General features: G+C 47.2%; 1 protein-coding gene and 1 pseudogene across 6 annotated transcripts in view; one reads left to right on the top strand and one right to left on the bottom strand.

The window, feature by feature from the left end:
- Window positions 1-14,372, top strand: part of LOC140384679 (leucine-rich repeat-containing protein 4C-like) — a 1,407,047-nt gene that overhangs the window by 509,680 nt on the left and 882,995 nt on the right. The gene's annotated exons all lie outside the window — the stretch shown is intronic.
- LOC140384678 (elongation factor 1-alpha 1 pseudogene) lies at window positions 4,347-5,861 on the bottom strand (annotated as a pseudogene).

The raw sequence follows: 14,372 nt of genomic DNA, 5'->3' as shown, positions 1-14,372 counted from the left end.
AATCCACCTCACCTGCACATCTTTGGACTGCGGGAGGAAACCGGAGCACCCGGAGGAAACCCACGCACACACGGGGAGAACGTGTAGACTCCGCACAGACATTGACACAAGCTGGGAATCGAACCTGTGACCCTGGAGCTGTGAAGCAACTGTGCTAAACACTATGCTACCGTGCTGCCCACACGCTTCACGGAAAAGTGCTTACCAAGCTATTTAATTTCATTTTGGAGTTGGAAAACATAGCCGGTTAATTTGTTCTGGTCACGAGTTAAATCCTCATGAAGGCCAGTTACAGAGTGAAATAGCTTTTCGAGTAAAGTACATAATTGAGTCATTACATTTGCAGAGTCTAAACGTGTTATAAAACTAATCCGGAGCATTTAATCTGTGATAATAAAGTTCAGTGTTTCATTAGGCAGGACTTTGCCACAGTACGTACACAGCTTTGAAATTGCTTAATGGCTCAACATCTTTGGTCAATCGCTTTTTGTCTCTGAGTAATTGCCGGTATCGATCCCAACAGGTACAGAGCACTTGCATCGGATTCTTTGACAGTTTCATCCTTCCTCTGGGTTCTACAAATTGTTCATGCATCTTTACTTTTTAATGTGATATATATGGAATGTACTAATAATGGGAATCAAATTATCGTGACTTGTTGAATCCTTTTAGCAAAAGGCTTTCCGACATTGAACGATTATGAAAATATTGTTTTTATATCTGTCGGGCAAAGCTGCTGTTTCTCACTATTATGCGATGCATTTGGAAAATAAAAACAGTTTTTTCTTGTTTCCAATTGAGTTTTAAAACCTAACTGAGAGATGACACCAAAGGCCCAAACTGAATCCATTTCTCAATTAAAACAGTCACTTTTCACCGCAGTCGGGCTCAGGGTTTAATTCACAGCAAGAAGCAGAATGACATTAACCGTGAACAGCCACTGTGAAAACGACTTTAAAATATATATTTTATTAATTGTTGCTTGGCAGTGCAAAATTTGAGTATTGCTGAAAAAAAGAGACATGCTGTCAAAGCTTTTCATCCTGCACTCATCAGAACCGAAACAAGAATGTAAACTTTCAAATGGAACAACAATTTAGATTGCCTGAGGATAAGGTGCTCATTGGTGGACAAGGTTTTTAAAAATTCATTTACGGGATGTGGGCATCCCTGGCTAGGCCAGTATGTATTCCCCATCTCTAGTTGCCCTTCAGAAGGTGGGTGGTGAGCTGCCATCTTGAACATCTGCAGTCCATGTGATGTAGGTATACCTACCTGTTGTGCTAATAGGGAGGCAACTACAGGGTTTTGACCCATCGACAGTGAAGGAACGGGGATATATTTCCAAGTCAAGATGATGAGTAACTTGGAGGGGAGTCTCCTGGTGGTGGTGCTCCCAGGAATCTGCTACTCTTGTCCATCTATATGGTAGTGGTTGTGTGTTTGGAAGGTGCTATCAAAGGAATCTTGCTGAGTTTCTGCTGTGCATTTGTCGATGGTACACATGGCTGCCACTGTTCGTCGGTGGTGGAGAGAGTAAATGTTTGTGGAAGGGGTAGCAATCAAGCGGGTTGCTTTGTCCTGATAGTGTCAATCTTCTTGAGTGTTGTTGGAGCTGCACTCATCCAGGCAAATGGAGAGTATTCCATTACACTCCTGACCTGGGCCTTGTAGATGGTGGACAGGGTTTGGAAGTCGGGCGGTGAGTTACTCGGCACAGAATTCCTAGCCCTTGACCTGCTCTGGCAGTCACTGTATTTGTACGGCTAGTCCAGTTTAGATTCTGGTCAATGGTAACCCCCAAGATGTTGATAGCGGGGGATTCAGTGATAGCAATGCCATTGAACGATAAGTGGAGATGGATAGATCCTCTCTTGTTAGAGATGGTCATTGCTTGGCCCTTGTGTGGTGCAAATGCTTTTTGCCAATTGTCAGCCCAAGTCTGAATATCGTCCATTTGGATATGAACTGTTTCTGTCTCTGAAGAGCCATAAATGGCACTGAACATCGTGCAGTCATCAACGAACATCCCTATCTCGTACCTTATGATGAAAGAAAGGTCATTCATGAAGCAGCTAAAGATGGTTGAGACTAGGACACTACCCTGAGGGACTCCTGCAGTGATGTTCTGAAGCTGAGATGATTGATTGGTTGAGAATGCGCCAGGGGACTACGGTCCCTTATGCTTTTGTTTTATTCAAAGGAGAGGCGCAATGCCTGGACATGTTCTTTTTGCCTGCAGAGGACAGGTCCCTGTGTAAGGACACATGTGACCTCTAGCAAGAATAAGTGAGCCACACAGTGAATCTGACTGATAATCTTAAATTGGTTGTTAGTGTAACTCTGAACACACTTGGGATAATTCAGCAAATTCTGTCCAGTTGTGAAATCACATCTAACATTATACGTTGGGCGGAATTGTATGTGGCAGGGGTGGAGCCAGAATATACGGTGAACCGTTCAAAGTTCCATTGACTTTAGTGGGAAAGAAGGTTCCTGTCAGCAAGAGGGGACCCGTAAAATTCCCTCCTTTGTGTTCTGCATTTTGCAAGCACCGATTGGTTGAGTACGGTCAATACTCTGTCTATTGCAAGCAGCTGAAGGTATGTGCTGTTTGATACGGTCTGCCAGTCACGGCTGCATAGGAGCCGCATGAAATGGCTAGCTTCACCTGTTGCTCAAATGTTTGAGGTATTTTACACTCCCAGGGTAATATGAGGTTATCGGGACACTTTTCAGATTCGAAGGTGGCAGCTTCAGGCCCATTTGTGAGTATGTGTGACACACACCAACTTTGATAATATTTTATTAATGCATCATTAATACAAACTATCAACTGTTTTCTAAACATGTATGTTGATACATGTGCAATTGCTTGTGACAATATCTGGTTCATGGTTCACGTTAATATTTTAGAGGTAATGGTTATCTCTGCGAAGATCGTTGTTGTGAAGGTAACTGAAATGCTGGTCTTCAGTGATTTTCAGAACATCTGAAAGAAAATGGCAATTCATGGTAATTAAATACAGTCAGAATAGAAGACATGGACCTGAAAACTTTTGGCGGGCTTCCTGTAGTGTGAGAACTGGTGACGTGCACGAGCGGGGTTCTCCGACCCCCCGCCGGGTCGGAGAATCCCGGGGGGCGGCGCGAATTCCGCCCTGACACCAGCTGCCGTATTCTTTGGCGCTGTTTTTCGGGTGGGGGCGTGGTACACACCACGCCGGCCGGGGGCCGTTGGCAGCGGCCCCCCCAGCAATTCTCCGGGCCACAATGGGCCGAGCGGCCGTTCATTTTTGGCCAGTCCCACCGGCGTGGGTTACGCATGGTCCAACACGGAGGGACCTGGCAGGTAAGTCGGCTGGGACGGTCCTCGGGGGGGGCGCAGGGGGATCTGACCCTGGGGGGGGGCCCCCACGGTGGCCTGGCCCGCGATCGAGGCCCACCGATCTGCGGGCGGGCCTGTGCTGTGGGGGCACTCCTTCATTCCGTACTGGCCCCTGTAGGGCTCCGCCATGGCCGGCGCAGAGAGGACAACCCCCTGCACATGCGCCAGAATATGCCAGCTTGCCTGCGCATGCGCGGAACCATGCTGGCGGTTCCGCACATGCCTGAGATCACACCGACCCTTCGGCGCATGGCGAACTCGCGCAGTCCCTTCGCCAACCCCTCCGCCGTCCACCTAGCCCCTGGAAGTGTGGAGAATTCCGCACTTCCGGGGGCGATTGACGCCGGAGTGGTTCGCCTCAGTTTTCCCGCCGGCGTGGGGACTTAGTCCCCGGAAAATGTCTACATTGTATGCAAAGAAGTGCAGTCCAGAGAGGTGTTTTATTTTGAGAGTTAGACTGAAATTAATTTAAAAGCATTCAGCGGACCATGAAAGGAGATGTTGTCTTGGCGATGGGTGGTTTCAATGTATTTGTGCGCTATCTGGGAGAAGGGTTGGAATTTTGGAATCTGGCTGATTTGTAGCTCAGAGAGAAGCCCCGGGTGCTCCTGGAAAGCTCCAGGCAGTGAGGGCTCAGCGAAGTCCTGGGGAGCTGACAAGGTGGTGGAAGGTCACGGGTTCCTTTCCAGGAAGTTCGCCGGGAGCATGGCGTATCAGAGAAACCCAGGGCAATGCCAACTTAGTGAGCCTGTGAAAGAGTTGGAAGTGCGCTGGTAATTGGAGGCAGGGGTGAAGCTTTTTGAATCTCGTGGAATGCAGACTCCACAGAAGAGATTGAACCATTAAGAGTTCAGCGGTTGTTAGTCAACAAGTTTTGTATATTTATTAGTTTTAAGTTGTTACACAACAAAAACAGTTATCACCTAAGTGAAAAGGGCGTTTACAAATACATCAGGATTCCACCATTCCTTACCATTTCCTTCTGAATTTCTTTCTATGCATTTTAATCATTATCCAGTCCCTCATCAATACACATATTTGGCTGGTAACAAACAAACGTTTTGGTGGTGTCAGTCTCAACTGGGCTTGCTGAATCAGAGTGGCCAATGGTGATATTCACTTCTTTAATGTTTTACTTGCAGCCTTGGTCGTTTTGACAGCACATTCCTTCTTAGTAACACCTTTGATCACACCTACAGCCACAGTTTGTTTCATGTCACGGACAGCGAAACGCGTGGGTATTCAGAGAAGCTCTCCACACACATGGGCTTGGATGGAGTCATATCTACGATGGCTGCATCTCCAGACTTAATGAATTTTGGACTATCTTCCAACTTCTTGCCAGAACGACGATCAACCTTCTCCTTTAAGTGACTGAACTTACAGGCAATGTGGGCAGTATGGCAATCAAGTACTGGGGAATAGCCAGCAGCAATTTGTCCAGGGTGGTGTGCAACAAAGGAAGACGCTTCCATTGGTGGATCTACTTTGCTGTCACTGGTAACATTACCCTGACGGATATCTTGAACAGAAAAGTTCTTCACATTGAAACTAACATTGTCACCAGGTAAGGCTTCCGAAAGGGCTTCATGATGTATTTCACTTCAGTGGCAAGATTTCACTTCAGTGACATGATTGACAGGAGAAACGTGCACCAACATACCAGGTTTCATAATACCGGCCTCAAAACGATCCACTGGTACTGTACCAATACCATCAATCTTGTAGACATCCTGCAAGGGGAGACAAAGTGATTTGCTTACAGGATGTTCTGGAGGTAGCATGTGGTCGAGGGCCTCCAAAAGAGTGTGTCCACTGGCCTTGCCCTCTTTCCTAGTAATCTCCAAACCCTTGAACCAGGACATATTTGAACTGGTTTCCAGCTTATTGTCACCATTCCAACCAGAGATGGGGACAAAAGCTACAGTATTTGGATTATAGTCTATCTTCTTGATGTATGTGGTGACTTCCTTTGTGATTTCCTCATATCGTTTTGCGCTGTATGGTGGCTCAGTAGAGTCCATCTTGTTGATACCAACAATGAGCTGCTTCATACCCAGGGTGTAGGCCAACAGGTCATGCTCTCTCGTTTGTCCATTCTTTGATATACCAGCTTCAAACTCACCCACACCAGCAGCAACAATCAGCACAGCACAGTCAGCCTGTGATGTCCCAGTAATCATATTCTTGTTAAAGTCCCTGTGTCCAGGGGCATCAATGATGGTGATGTAGTACTTTGAAGTTGCAAATTTCCAGAGCGAGATCTATGGTAATACCACATTCACGTTCAGCCTTCAGCTTATCCAAGACCCAGGCATATTTGAAAGATCCTTTGCCCATCTCTGTTGCTTCCTTTTCAAATTTCTCAATGGTTCTCATCAATTCCACCACATATGTAAATGAGATGGCCAGTGGTTGTAGATTTACCGGAGTCGACATGTCCAATGTTGATGTGCACCTTTTCCTTGCCCATTTTCAAGTCGCCGTGAATTTGTTCAGTGGTGGAACTGCAAACCTCCCTTCGGTTGATTCGGAGACTAAAGGGAGAGCTCAGCAGTTGTTGAGGCAATTTGAGTCAGAGTGGCTTTTGGGGGAATTCAGAGGCTAAATCGTTGAAATGAAGAGATGAAATTCCTGATGAGGGAGACAGAATTTTAACGCAATATTGCCAATCAATGTATTCTGGGTGAGTTCCTGAGACATCCATGGGGTATGTCTTCATTACATTTATTATTTAACATGCAGTATGATGTGATTGGCCACAGCTTTCCTGTTAATTCATATTTATAGATCATAGAATTTACAGTGCAGAAGGAGGCCATTTGGCCCATCGAGTCTGCACCGGCTCCTGGAAAGAGGACCCTACCCAAGGTCAACACCTCCACCCTATCCCCATAACCCAGCAACCCCACCCAACACCAAGGGTAATTTTGAACACTAAGGGCAATTTATCATGGCCAATCCACCTAACCTGCACATCTTTGGACTGTGGGAGGAAACCGGAGCACCCGGAGGAAACCCACGCACACACGGGGAGGATGTGCAGACTCCGCACAGACAGTGACCCAAGCCGGAATCGAACCTGAGACCCTGGAGCTGTGAAGCAACTGTGCTATCCACAATGCTACCGTGCTGCCCATTTACCTCATGTTAATTCTGTACAGTAGTAGTGTTTTAGACTTGAGCACCGGAAGTGATGCGATGATTAAGCTCTCACCTGCATGGCTGCATGCATGTAAGAGCTGCTGCCGATCTTTATAATAAACTGTTGAAGTCGTAGTCCTTGGGCTGGATTCTCCAACCCGCCAGACGTGTGTTCCTCGGTGCGACGCTCACTGGTGACGGGATCCAATCTAGAATGTGTATTCATGCATACATTAACATGACCTGTGCATGCATTAACATGACATGATGTGATGGGTTGCACGGTAGCATAGCCGTTAGCACAGTTGCTTCACAGCTCCAGGATCCCAGGTTCGATTCTTGGCTTGGGTCACTGCCGGTGTGGGGTCTGCACGTTCTTCCCGTGTCTGCGTGGTTTTCCTCCGGGTGCTCCAGTTTCCTCCCACAGTCCAAAGATGTGCGGGTTAGGTGGATCAGCTATGCTAAATTGTCCTTAGCGTCCAAAAAGTGTTAGGTGGGGTTACTGGGTTACGGGGATAGGGGTAGAGGGGTGGGCTTGAGTAGGGTGCTTTCTCCAAGGGCCGGTGCAGACTTGTTGGGCCAACGGGCCTCCTTCAGCACTGTAAATTCTATGACTATGACTATCTATGGGGTGCGGTGAGCAGGGGTTCTCACCAGCATGGCTACAGGCATGGCGTGTGAGAGCTGCTGAAAATCTTTATAATAAACTGTTGAAATTGTACTCCTTCTCAAACAACCCCACATATTACAGCTATGATCTTATTGAGTGATCAGCTACGATCTTATTGAATGGCGGATCAGTCGATGGATCCTGTTGTTTACTCCCGCTGCTATTTTGTATGTTCTTCTGTGGATGTTTAGTCATCTCTCGAGTTTAGCAGTATTTACTTAGTATTGTGAACTTTGCCTTTTTCAAACCCATTTCTTCTTCGTTAGCTAGAAAGAATGTAATCATTTTGTGCTCCACCAAAATATCAGGCAGTCGCTATTAATTCAAAGATTAGTGGCTTGATTCTCTCTCCTGGATACCCGAACTGCGTTTCCCGGTGGGATGGAGAATCGGGCATCAGAGGAAAATCGGGATCAGTGCCGGAACATGATATTCTGACTCCCCCACTGGCAGTGGCATGGAGGTTCATGACCGCGTGCCATAGGCAGGAGGTAAATTTTAGCGGGTCCGCCACCCGATTCTCTGACCCTCCTTTATTCTCCAGTCCTCTGGGCCGGGAATCATGTGGGCGTGGATCACTTCTGGGGCGGGATTCTCCGACCCCCTGCCGGGTCGGAGAATCGGCGGGGGCTGGCGTGAAACCCGCCCCCGCCGGTTGCCGAATTTTCCGGCACCGGATATTCGGCGGGGGTGGGAATCGCGCCGCGCCGGTTGGCAGGCCCCCCCAGGCAATTCTCCGGCCCACGATGGGCCGAAGACCCGCTGCTGGAATGCCTGTCCTGCCGGCGAGAATCAAACCACCTCTCTTACCGGCGGGACAAGGCGACATGGGTGGGCTCCTGGGTCCTGGGTGGGGTGCGGGGCGATCACGAGGTGCCCCCATGGTGGCCTGGCCCGCGATTGGGGCCCACTGATCCGTGGGAGGGCCTGTGCCGTGGGGGCACTCTTTTCCTTCCGCCTTTGCCATGGTCTCCACTATGGCGGAGACGGAAGAGATCCCCTCCACTGCGCATGTGCGGGGATGCCGTGAGCGGCTGATGACGCTCCTGCACATGCGCCGCACGGCAAAGTCATTTCCGCGCCAGCTGGCGGGGCACCAAAGGCCTTTCCTGCCAGCTGGCGGGGCGGAAATCAGTCCGGTGCGGGCCTAGCCCCTCAAGATGAGGGCTGGGCCCCTCAAGATGCGGAGAATTCCGCACCTTTGGGGCGGCGCGATGCCGGAATGATTCGTGCCGCTTTTGGCGCCGGTCGACGGACACCGCGCCGATTGCGGAGAATCCCGTCCCTGGTATTTACCAGCGTGGCCCTGACATGATGGACCTCGTGGTCGGCCAAGGGAGTAATTCCTTATGGGAGTTGCCCCCAAAGTCCATCCGAAGGACACCCTCCCGCCACTAACTGCCCACCCCTCCTCTACCAGGCGCCCCCACACCCCACACTCCAGAAACCATCTTAATAGTGAGATCCTCCAGGGACCCCTTTGATAGGAAGCCCCCCCCGAAACCCCCTAACTGAAGGAACCCCCCCACAGAGACCCCCTAACTAACACGACCCCCAGAGAGACCCATTAACTAAAGGGAGCCCCCACAGGGCACTTCTAACTAAAGGGCCCCCCCAGGAAGAACCCCTGACTAGAGGGATCCCTCCCATAGTCGCCGTTCCCAGAAAATAGACCCCTCAGTGTATCTCTTTCGATAATTTACATGTTGAAAAAGTAATTGAAATACAATACTTCGACAATGTTTCCTTAGGTATTAAGAAATAAAGAACTTGCGTGTGTTGAGATCTTCAATACCACTGATTTAGCTCAAAATCTGAGAAACGGAGAATCTCGCCCCTGATATTCTGTTCGGTGATGTTGGTCGATGAATTCATGTTGGCGAGGACATCAGGAAAGTGGCAACCTCTGAAAAATAAGTCAAAACCTTCTTATGTGCACCTGAAAGCGCAGGTGAGCCCTTGCATTAACACCTAATTGCACCTTTGACCGTGTAGTATTCCCTCAGTTTTCTGTCAAAACTCTGCGGGCCTCAGTTATATACACAAGACCCTCGTCTTTTAATAAATTTAGAGTACTCAATTCATTTCTTTTCCAAGTAAGGGATAATTTAGTGTGCTCAATTCACCTACCCTGCACATCTTTTTTGTTTGTGGGGTGAGACCCACTCAGACACGGGGAGAATGTGCAAACTGCACAAGGACAGTGACCCGGGGCCGGGGTCGAACCTGGGCCTCGCCGCTATTATACACAAGTCTATTAACTTATGCGGCTTGAAGCCACAACCTCCTGACTGAAGAGTGGGTATGTCAAAAATGAGCCTCAGCTAATGCCGACCGTGCTATCCTTTATCAATGTGTTGCATTTGTAAGAAGTGAGACAGGATCACATTAGGCCTGCTGATGATAGCCGTTTCATTTTTTGAAGAACAGAGTATTGCTTGCATGCAGATCAGTGAGAAGTTTATCCACAAGCAGAATAGGGTCACTTATTCTGAATTTGACTAATAAACCAATTTGTTTTCATGTCTGTTGACTAATAATCATGTCAAATTATCGGCCATGCAATCCAGTCAATAACACTGTATACACAGGAAGTCTTCTCCGCCTTGTCTCTTGTTGATTGATTTTCTGTTGATCCTATGGGAAGTATTCATAGTGAGTGGTCCAGTAAATTAACAATCAATTTATCCTTCTGATTGTCCTCTTCAGATACATTCTTTCGAAATTGTATCCGATACAGCAAAGCAATAGTGTACCAGAATTCTCAAATTAATTTACATGTCTTTAGATCAGTGTCGAAAATGGTCACAAAGGAGTTATAATAGAAGTTCAGTGTGGAAAAGCATCCCAGAATAGTTTCACGATGCAGTACACTTCGAATATTGGGCTGGTTTCTCCAGTCTCCAGCCACATGTTTCTCGGTGGCACACCATTTGCTGGTGGCGAGGTTCTGTCTTCATGCTGCTCGTCAATGGGATTTCGCTTTGAGGCCAACCCATGCCGCCGGGAAACCCACGGACAGGGCTGCGTTGCTGGCGGAAAAAGTGAATCGCAACGGTTGGAGAATTCTGGCCCAATATCTCACTCTGCTACACATCACTTAGAAACAAATAAGCCCGCAGCACAGCAAAACAAGTGAAATAGAAGCAAGCATTTAATAAATGTACATAGTTAGATATTGTAGATTAGAGGATCCAAATGCATCCAAATGCGACATATAAAACAGATTGCCCTGAAGGTCTGCAAAATATTTGGTTATCTATGAAGCACAGCACGCACTCTTTTAACAAACATTTTCACATGTTCTTTGGTGGAAAGTTTAAATAGAAAAAAATCTGAAAAGAATTGAGGAGAGTGATTGAGTCATTTATGGCTCAGAAGGAGACCATCCTCCCATCGAGTCCATGCTGGTCTCTAAGGAGCAACCCACTTAGTGCCTGTGGCCCCGATCGCGGACCTAGCCATCATGGAGCCCCCCCCCCCCCCCACCAGTGACGAATCCTCCCAGCCCCCCACCAGGACGGCCACCGCAGCCGGGACTCCGAGCTCCCGCTAGGTGGAACCATACTGAACCACACCGGCGGAAACTTGGCTGGTCGCCCGCGGAGAATCACAGCGGGGGCCACTTTCAACGGCCCCCGACCGGCGCCGCGTCGACCACACGCGCACGACTGGCGGCGCTTCTACGGTCGCCAGAGAATCGCGGGAATGCGTCGCAGGTCTGATGCCCCTTTCTCCGCCCCCGCGCCGGGCACGATTGTGGAGAATCCTGGCCAATATTTCAGGCTTGGCCTTGTCACTTTCGGAATGCTCCCAAGTTTTGTATCATCAGCAAACTTTGAAATTGTCCTCTGTGCTTCTTCCTTGTCAACAGTGACAGTAGTGAGTTAACAAAAGGAGATAAATTAAGGAGAAGAGAAACAGAGTTAATATTTCAGGTGAGTGTGTTAAATAAAGGGTCACCGACCTTAAGGATTAATAAGAACATAAGAACATAAGAACTAGGAGCAGGAGTTGGCCATCTGGCCCCTCGAGCCTGCTCCGCCATTCAATGAGATCATGGCTGATCTTTTGTGGACTCAGCTCCACTTTCCGGCCGGAACACCATAACCCTTAATCCCTTTATTCTTCAAAAAACGATCTATCTTTATCTTAAAAACATTTAATGAAGGAGCCTCTACTGCTTCACTGGGCAAGGAATTCCATAGATTCACAACCCTTTGGGTGAAGAAGTTCCTCCTAAACTCAGTCCTAAATCTACTTCCCCTTGTTTTGAGGCTATGCCCCCTAGTTCTGCTTTCACCCGCCAGTGGAAACAACCTGCCCGCATCTATCCTATCTATTCCCTTCATAATCTTATATGTTTCTATAAGATCCCCCCTCATCCTTCTAAATTCCAACGAGTACAGTCCCAGTCTACTCAACCTCTCCTCGTAATCCAACCCCTTCAGCTCTGGGATTAACCTAGTGAATCTCCTCTGCACACCCTCCAGTGCCAGTACGTCCTTTCTCAAGTAAGGAGACCAAAACTGAACACAATACTCCAGGTGTGGCCTCACTAACACCTTATACAATTGCAGCATAACCTCCCTAGTCTTAAACTCCATCCCTCTAGCAATGAAGGACAAAATTCCATTTGCCTTCTTAATCACCTGTTGCACCTGAAAACCAACTTTCTGCGACTCATGCACTAGCACTCCCAGATCTCTCTGCACAGCAGCATGTTTTAATTTTTTATCATTTAAATAATAATCCCTTTTGCCGTTATTCTTACCAAAATGGATAACCTCACATTTGTCAACATTGTATTCCATCTGCCAGACCCTAGCCCATTCACTTAGCCTGTCCAAATCCCTCTGCAGACTTCCAGTATCCTCTGCACTTTTTGCTTTACCACTTATCTTAGTGTCGTCTGCAAACTTGGACACATTGCCCTTGGTCCCCAACTCCAAATCATCTATGTAAATTGTGAACAGTTGTGGGCCCAACACTGATCCCTGAGGGACACCACTAGCTACTGATTGCCAACCAGAGAAACACCCATTAATCCCCACTCTTTGCTTTCTATTAATTAACCAATCCTCTATCCATGCTCCTACTTTCCCCTTAATGCCATGCATCTTTATCTTATGCAACAACCTTTTGTGTGGCACCTTGTCAAAGGCTTTCTGGAAATCCAGATATACCACATCCATTGGCTCCCCGTTAGCTACCGCACTGTTAATGTCCTCAAAAAATTCCACTAAATTAGTTAGGCACGACCTGCCCTTTATGAACCCATGCTGCGTCTGTCCAATGGGGCAATTTCCATCTTCCTTGATGATAGATTCCAGCATCTTCCCCACTACCGAAGTTAAGTTCACTGGCCTATAATTACCCACTTTCTGCCTACCTCCTTTTTTAAACAGTGGTGTCACGTTTGCTAATTTCCAATCCACCGGGACCACCCCAGAGTCTAGTGAATTTTGGTAAATTATCACTAGTGCATTTGCAATTTCCCTAGCCATCTCTTTTAGCACTCTGGGATGCATTCCATCAGGGCCAGGAGACTTGTCTACCTTTAGCCCCATTAGCTTGCCCATCACTACCTCCTTGGTGACATCAATCCTCTCAAGGTCCTCACCTGTCATAGCCTCATTTCCATCAGTCACTGTCATGTTATTTGTGTCTTCCACTGTGAAGACCGACCCAAAAAGCCTGTTCAGTTCCTCAGCCATTTCCTCATCTCCCATTATTAAATCTCCCTTCTCATCCTCTAAAGGACCAATATTTACCTTAGCCACTCTTTTTTGTTTTATGTATTTGTAGAAACTTTTACTATCTGTTTTTATATTCTGAGCAAGTTTACTCTCATAATCTATCTTAGCTCTGTTTCTCCCTCCATGTCACATTAATCCTTGCTTTGTGCAGCCATTCTGCTAGAATCTCAGAAGTCTGCCTTACATTGTTTGTAGTTGTTCAGGTAAATCAATCAGGAAAAGTGAGAACGTGGATTGTTTCACCTTGTAATCTGTGCATCGAGTTGAATGGTCACATTTCGAAAGTAGGTTGATCCAAAATTTGTACATTCAGGGGTACCAGCCTCCCTGAACAGGCACCGGAATGTGGCGACTAGGGGCTTTTCACAGTAATTTCATTGAAGCCTACTTGTGACAATAAGCGATTTTCATTTTTCAACATTCTGATGATACCCAAATGGAATTGTCATTGGAAAAACTGAGGAGGCACTAATTATTTAATTAGGTGTTGGGATCTCATTGACGTTAATGAGGAACAAGGATGTGCTGAAAAACCAAGTCCTGGAGAAGCGCATATTGGGAACTGCTGCGTCCATCGTCTGCCAAGAAATCCATCAAATCAGCTTATTGGGTATATTGATTGGGAGAATGGCATATCACAGTGCCAAATCTGGTCAAATGCCAGAACACCCAGGAACACCGCTGGTCTGATTTCTTCTTTGTTAACATAGCAGAGATTGTGCTCTGATCATCATAATAGGTTGTTCCAGTTGTTCCTTTTGCGCTTCAGCCCTGCCTGGCCTGAACTTTAACACCTGATCGAGATGATGTTGGGAGATCTGATGGCTCCATCAGCCACCTTGCAGCATTCTCAACACTGAAGATTGACACCAATTTAGCCATTTGAGCCAGTAACAATTTAACCATTAGGGTATTGGTATTATGTAGAATAGGAAGGTTAACTCTTCACGCCAAAACTCCTAGAAAGTTGGCATTACTTGGTCAAGAGGCACCTGTCAAGTGGCATTTTGAAGCCTTGCATGATGAAGATCAGGTGCTGAATGCTCCTCTTGGGTGCCATGGTGCCTCAGATGAAATAGGTGAATTGCTGGTGACCAGATGAACATTGAACAAAAGATCCCGCATTCGCAGGTTTGAAACTTCAGACATCTTGCTTAGCTCCCTGCAATCCCATTGCCATTGGCGATGGCCATGAACAAAATCTCATGCAAATCTGCAAACTTTTATTGTCTGCTCCAAATGAGAGAAAATCTTTGACTTTTTAATTTATGGTTACTCTTTGGATGTCCAAAATAATCATTACCCACGACAATTAAACCTCAGATTCAGCAGATCCCTCATGTTCTCAAAAGGGACCCTGGCTGTCCCCTGGCTTTCTCTGCACTCGAGCTGTTCGGGCAAGTTTGGGTCA

Source organism: Scyliorhinus torazame, chromosome 10 (genome assembly GCF_047496885.1).
Source record: "Scyliorhinus torazame isolate Kashiwa2021f chromosome 10, sScyTor2.1, whole genome shotgun sequence".
NCBI lineage: Eukaryota > Metazoa > Chordata > Chondrichthyes > Carcharhiniformes > Scyliorhinidae > Scyliorhinus > Scyliorhinus torazame.
This window is presented reverse-complemented; position numbering and strand designations above follow the sequence as displayed.